We start from the raw sequence: 7,537 nt of genomic DNA on the forward strand, positions 1-7,537 counted from the left end.
GCTATAGTCTCTTGAAATAAAAGAATAGTTCACTTGTAGAGTGAATTTTTCTGAAAGTCTTGCCTCTATTCCTCCAGGAATTTGTTTGGTAAAGACTTGTGCCTATGCAATGTTTCAATGTATCTCATCCAGGTATTTACTTACCAATTCTCTTTTCTCTCTTTCTCTCCCTCCCCTCCTCTCTCTCATCCCCCCAAAAGATCATGTTTCCTCTAAAGTTTTAATTTGAAGAAAATTCCATTTTTTATTTGATGATAGAGCCAAATCAATCAATCATTGGCCAGTCAAACATTTATTCAAGTGCGTTCTAGAAACTCTGTATTGGAATGGTCGCTAGGGAATGGTCTCTTGGGCTGTTATGTATATGAAGGATATAAATAACTTCATTGGTACTTATCATGTGTTTGTACCACTATTTACATTTATGAAATAATTACCAAATATTATCACATAGAACAAAATGAGTGCTGAATTTCAAACTTCCATTAATAGGTCAGGTTGAAATAAAAATACAACTACCATTTTTGAGAGCTCACTGTGCATCAGGCACTAAACTAATCACTCTGCAATCATCTCATTTTGTTCTCTCAACAGCACTCACTTTACATTTGAGAGAATAGAAGCTTAGAGAGTGGCTAAGTGCCCAGTGTCACACAGCTGGTGACTGGTAGACTCAACACCCAACCCCCCCGTCTGGCCTAGTGCTCATGCTCTGGCAGGTGTCAGAAAAGTGCCCCGGATGAAGTGGTCTCTGGTCTGGGACCTGAAGGGTTGTTGACATCCAAATGGCTGGAAGGATCAGTCGTGTGGGTAACAGACAGGTAGAAGGGGCCAGTGTAACTGGGGGACAGTACAGCAATGCGTACCATGATAAAAAGCAGGAAGGGAAGGGTTGGGTCAAGAGAGGCAGATGGGTTGGGCACTGAGGAGCCATTTGTGCACCTGGACTGAGGGGTGAAATGAGGAAAGTGGAGTCAGAGCATGATCATTGCTGCTCAGATTCAGCTGTGAGCTTTGTTTCCCTGCCTGAGAAGCTTTCTGCCTGGGTAACTGCAAGGCTCAACCCCTCCTGCTTCAGGTCTCTGTCCAAGTCTCACCTCATTGCAGAGGCTTCCTTGACTCTCCTATTCAAGGAGCAACCCCTGGTACCCCATTCACCTTTTCTTTTTATTGTGGTAAAAAGCACATAACATAAAAATTTCCTTTTTAAACATTTTAAAAGTGTACAATTAAGTACGTTTACAATGCTGTGCAATCATCACTGGTTCCAGAACATTTTCATCATCCCATTAAGCAGTCATCCCTCATCCCCCAGCCCCAGCCCTGACAACCACTGCCCTGCTTTCTGCCTCTATGGATTTGCCTCTTCTGGACATTTCATATACATGGAATCACACAATGTATGGCCTTTTGTATCTGGCTTATTTCGCATAGCACAATATTTTTAAAGTTCATCCACAATGTACTTCATTCCTTTTCATGACTGAATGATATTCTATTGTATTTATGCACCGTGCTTTGTTTATTCATTCATCATTTGATGGGTATTGAGTTGTTTCCACCTTTTCACGCTTGTGATAATGCTGCTATGAACACTTATGTATGAGTTTTTGTGTGAACGCGTTTTCAGTCTCTTGGGTGAGTATGTGGGAGTGGAATTGCTGGGTCACATGGTAACTCTATGTTTAACTGAGGAGCTGCCAAACTGCTTTCCACAGCAGCTGCACCATTTTACATTTCCTCAGCACTGAGAGTGTCCATTTCTCCATCCTCGGCAGCATTTGTTTTGTTTTTAAATTATAAGCAAACTAGTGGGTGTGAAGTGATATGTCATTGTGGTTTTGATTTGCATTTTCCTAATGACCTTTAGCATTGTTTTCTGTGTTTGTTGGCCATTTGTACTATTCACTTTTTGTTTCCTTTATGTGGCTCTATTTTTCTTTATACATAAGTTCTATGATTTATCACTTCCTGTCACATTGCATCTTTATTGACAATCTATGGCTCCTGTGACTAAGTAAGCTCCATGAGGACAGGGACTCTGTCTGCTTTGTTCATCATTGCATCTCAATGTCTAGGACAGGGTTTGGTAGTGTAGGATCTCAATATATACTTGCAGAATAGTTGAAAATCAAATTATGGTTATCTTCCCAGTCCTGGGCCTAGGGCAATGATGGCAAACCTTTTGAGCTTGGCGTGTCAGCATTTTGAAAAACCCTAACTTAACTCTGGTGCCGTGTCACATATAGAAATTTTTTTATATTTGCAACCATAGTAAAACAAAGACTTATATTTTTGATATTTATTTTATATATTTAAATGCCATTTAACAAAGAAAAATCAACAAAAAAATGAGTTCACATGTCACCTCTGACACGCGTGTCATAGGTTCACCATCACTGGCCAAGCCCCCCTCCCCCCTGCAGGAGGGTGAGCAGAGGGGCAGTGCTGTGAGGGAAGAGCCACAGCTGATCCATTCATCAGTCCCTGACCATATTCCCCACCCTCCACACCCCCAACCCCTGGTGCTAAGGCAAATGGATTGTTGTAGTGCCCTCTGCTATCCACCCACCCCTTGGATGTGGGGAGAGAGGTTGAAGAGCAAAGTACTTATAGAGATAATCAAGGTTTAATATAATGAGAGCTGGAGTGAAGGCAGCAGCAAGAAGAGCAGTGTGGGAGGAACAGATATGAAGGAGATATTTAGGTAAAAATCAGCAAGACTAGATGACTAGCTGAGCTGTCAATCAAGGTAACCAAGTTTGGAACTTGGAAGGTGGGGGAAATGTGGCACCATTAACTATAATAGGAAGTTGGGAGAAAGAGTCTATCTGGGAGTAGGAGAAAGAAGAGGCCTGTTTTATATTCAGTTTGAAAAAACAAGAGATCGGAGTTACACAGCCAGAATAGGGAGGTGTTGGAGCACAAAGGAGGAATGAAGGTGAGGGATGACACAGACAAGAGAGGGGAATGAAGAAGGAAAAAATGAGAGAAAGAAGAGGGAGAGAGGGGGTTAGGAGGCAAGAAAGCAGGGAGGAGTTGATATTCCAGAATACTGTCCACCTGCTCAGTAGTAGCAAGAATGAGAGAAGGGTGAGAGAGAGAGAGAGAGAGAGAGAGAGGTATTTGGTAATTGACTTGCTGGTCTACCTTCTTTCTCTATGCTTTCTGCCCCCTAAAGCACCATAAAACTAACCTTGTCCTGACTACTTGCTGCTGAGGACCTTCCAAGTAAAAGACCATTAATGAATCAAGTCCAGACTTTCATTTTGGAGAGTCTGTAATGATGCTCCTGACACAGGCAGCCTTTGAGCCTCACATAGCTTCTTTGTCCCCTGAGTGATGTCTGCTCTGCCCATTGGTACTCCACCCACTCATGCAGCTGTGGTGGAGAATGACCTCAATGAGCGTGAATGGGAAGCAAAGATAACGAGCACAGGAACCTGTGAGAGAGGCAGCCTGAGGAAGAATGCAGATGTCTACAGCTCTAGCTCATGTGTTTCAACTGGGCAAGTTGGGCCAGAATTTCAAACTCTGCCACATCAAGATCAGGATGGAAAGAATCGACAATAGCCCCCCTTCCTTATCTGTGGTTTTGTTCTCCATAGTTTCAATAACCCATGGTCAACCACAGTCTGAAAATACTAGATGAAAAATTCCAGCAATAAACTATTCATACTTTAAACTGTGTAGGCAATGTACCATCTCACATCATCACAAAAAGAAGGGGGAGTACAGGAAAATATTTTGAGAGATACAGAGACAGACAACATTCACATAATTTTTATGACAGGTATTGTTATAAGTGCTCAAATTTTTATTAATTATTGTTATTAATTTCTTACTGTGCCTAAGTTATAAGTTACACTTTATTATAGGTACATATGTATAAGAAAAATGCAGTATATATAGGGTTTGGTACTATTTGCAGCTTGGGGCATCCACCGGGGGTCTTGGAACATAATCCCCCACAGAGAAGAGGTACTAACGTACTTCCAAAATGTTCAGTGTAGGACATACTTATGGGAACTTGCCTAAAGCATGTGAGAGTTATTATTATTATTTTAATGTTGAGTGCATGGGGCCCTTATACTGCACTGGGAATTTCTCTTTCATCGTAATGTAGGGTGACCTGTGTTTATGAAGAAGGTGCTTATTACCTAGGGTGAAACACTTGGACTTGCAGTAGAGCATTAAGTAGCAGAAATCTCCTCCCACAGACTCCGGGAAAGCTCTGGTGAGGGGCTGCTGGCTGCCGCACCCGTCCTTCCCTCAGGCTGAGGACACCAAGTAGGGGCGCATCCTCGGGGAACTGACTGCTGGGGATGATGGGCGCCTTCTCCCCAGGAGCCACTCACATAGTGTTCCATGCTTGAAGTCTTTCTCTCTGATAAAATTGTCACCTCTTTATTGCAAATCAGTGCTCAACACTCATAAGGCTGGATGCCTGTACTTCTCCAGCTCTGGGCCTGAATAAAGAGAAAAGTTATGAGGGCCAAGCACACTGCACTGGCACTCCATGGCAGTCACCCCGGTGTGGCCATGCTTATCACAAGTTGGGCTCTTGACATTTTTCTGGGACATAAAAAAGTGCCTAAGGTGTCCTTAGGCAGAAGAAGGACATACCAGGATACGGTACATATTTTATTAAATGGTATGGCCTACATTTTTTTTTTTTAAGTTTTCAGGAAGTTTTCCCTTATGCAATTCAAAAGCGAGTAAGAGTTTTGGCTTCCTTCTGAAATGATGGGGCCTTAGGACTGACTTCCTTGGACAATGTGTTTTCTGATTTCATTGTATCATTAATTAACTTATATACTTATTCATCTAACAAATATTTGTGTAAACTCATTGAGAGTCCCACTGGGAGGGAGACACAAGACCCTGTCTCTATTCCCCGGTGCTAACAAAGACTCGGGACTGCCCTGGGGATAAAAAGTGATCATAGAAGAGAAGTGCACAGCCACCAGGTGTTGTGGGGGCAGGCGTGTGGGGCTTGTTGCACACAGCTGTGGCCTCCCTATATTTGAGCAGGTGATCATCTGAGCACGTCCAGCCGGGAGGGTGGAGGATCATCACTGAGAAGTCAAATGGGGGCACCTCATAAGCATTCAAACTCAAATATATATAGCACACCGTGTTCATCCAAATTAACCCTGCGCAGGCTCTGCAGTGACAAAATCCTGTAGAGTGTGCTTTTTCCTGATGCACCTTCCCTGTTGTGAAACGTCTCTTTAAAATGATAGATGATGTTTAAAGCATCATCTATAATAATTGTTCTATTGTTCTGGAATTGTGTTGGAACAGAAGTCCTGTTGGGGTCTTAGTGCCATAGGACATTTTGTCCTGAAGAGAGTGGTGTGTTTCTTCCTCAATGCTGCCTGGGAAATAAGTGATGAAAAGGGTTAGCATAGTTAGGTTAATGCTGGGTCTGGATATAGGATGTAAAATCACCATTCTGAATTTTTGCTCTTTAATTGTAAAATCAGCTTTGATCTTTGATATTTATCAAAAACATTAATGTCAATTAATGCCAAAGCAAATTTACAATGACATAATTAAAATAGAACAATTACCCCAACTGGCTTTAGGCTTTGAAAAGCATTAGATTACTGTATAATAGCCTTACCTTCCTGATTCTTAATTTTCTTAAATCAATATTAAAGTCATCTTGTGTGATTTTAGCACATACAAAGTGAAGGTGAGGAATTAATTGGGCCAGAAAATTGGCAGAAGGAGCCCCTCAGGGGTTAAATATTACCCACAATGTAGGGCTGGTGACAAGCACAGTCAAGCTCAGCTTTTGTCTTCTTATCATTTTTTTTTCAATATCATCCAAAATAAGGGTGTCTAAAAATCATTTTCACTTCTCCCATGTGTACTCCCTTAACAAAATCATTGGCAACCAGATTTAGAATTGAGGGCAATATAGCACCACAGATAAGAGGGTAGATATTGAACTAAAACTGACCTGGTTGGTTCTCTAATCTGATTCTTTCTAGCACACAACTTTTCTAAGCTTCAGTTTCCAGATCTGTGAAATCAAAACAATAAAAGCTCCTATGTCTGGCAAGGCTCAGTGGTTGAGCTTTGACCTATGAACCAGGAGGTCACAGTTCAATTCCCCATCAGGGCTCATGTCCGGGATTGTGGGCTCGATCCCCACTAGGGGGCATGCAGGAGGCAACCGATCAATGATTCTCTCATCATTGATGTTTCTCTCTCTCCCTCTCCCTTCCTCTCTGAAATCAATAAAAAATATAATTAAAAAATAAAAACAACAAAAGCTCCTAATCCATAAGAATGTGATGACAATTAAATGAGCTAATATATGCAAAACTTAGCATATTCAATCAGTGTTAACTCTTATATCCTAGGCAACATGTGAATAACAGAACTGAGCTGTCACCTTTCAGGCGACTGCCAACCTGCCTCTCTTCTTTCAGTGAGTTTAGCCATAAAATACAGTTCTAATGAAGTTACTCTTCTGTTCAAAACCTGGGACTGATCAAGTCTGAATTCCTATGTACTGTGAAGCCCACCAGGGAGGGGCATTCCCACCTTTAGTCCCCTCCAGCCTTTGTGAGCCCTACACTCCAGAACCTGTACCATCATTTCCTGTTTACTGAGTAAGCCCGATGCCCCAAGGCCTCTGTGAGTTAGCTTCTGATTCCCTGATCCCTAATGCCCTTTTCTCCCATCTCTGCCTGCTATCTAGTTCCAATCAGAACTAGTCAAGCTGGAGTCAATTTCTTCCGGTGCATTTCCATAATTGTGCCTTTACACTTAAAATTATATATTCTGTGTTATATAGAAAACTCCTTGAAAACTAGAAAAAATTTTGTTCATTTTTATACCTCCTATGGTACTTTGTAAGCTCGTTTGCACATAATTAAATAGCAGAAAAGTTGGTTGAACTGAATTGAAAAGTTGACTTTGTTTATTGTCAGTAGGTTATTATAATAACAACTAGAGGCCTGATGCATGAAATTCATGCAAAAGTAGGTCTTCACAGCCCCAGCTGCCTTGGCCCTCGCAGCCCTGGCATTGTCTGGAAGGTCGTCCAGACAGTTGTTCCGCTGTTTGGCTGTTCACTCAATTTGCATATTATGCTTTTATTATTATAGACTAGAGGCCTGGGGCACAAAATTATTGCACAGGTGTGGTCCCTAGGCCTAGCTGGCCATCGAAGCATGAGCATTTGGCTTGGAAAGGCAGGTCCCAGCTGATCTCTGGGCCCTAAGCAGCACCTGGGTCCCCGGGCTCCGACACAACCCCTCCGCCTGAGTCATGGCACCCGAGTCCCCACACAGAGATGCAGCAAGTATGGTTGGATGCCACAGACTGGGGTACAGCGTGGGACTCTGTGCCACCCAGCGGTGATGCAAGAAAGCTGGGCGAGCATTGCACTCTCTCCCAAACGGCCTCAGCAGACGGACTCCTGCACAAACCCATGGTGAGCCTGAACAACCCCTGCAGTCCTGGCAGCTGTGGCCCTGCTCACCCAGAAGCCCATTGGGACCAGCAGCACCTCCAC

Source organism: Myotis yumanensis, unplaced genomic scaffold (assembly GCF_028538775.1).
Source record: "Myotis yumanensis isolate MYYU_CA2020_CCGP unplaced genomic scaffold, mMyoYum1.0.hap1 SCAF_1, whole genome shotgun sequence".
Taxonomy (NCBI): Eukaryota; Metazoa; Chordata; class Mammalia; order Chiroptera; family Vespertilionidae; genus Myotis; species Myotis yumanensis.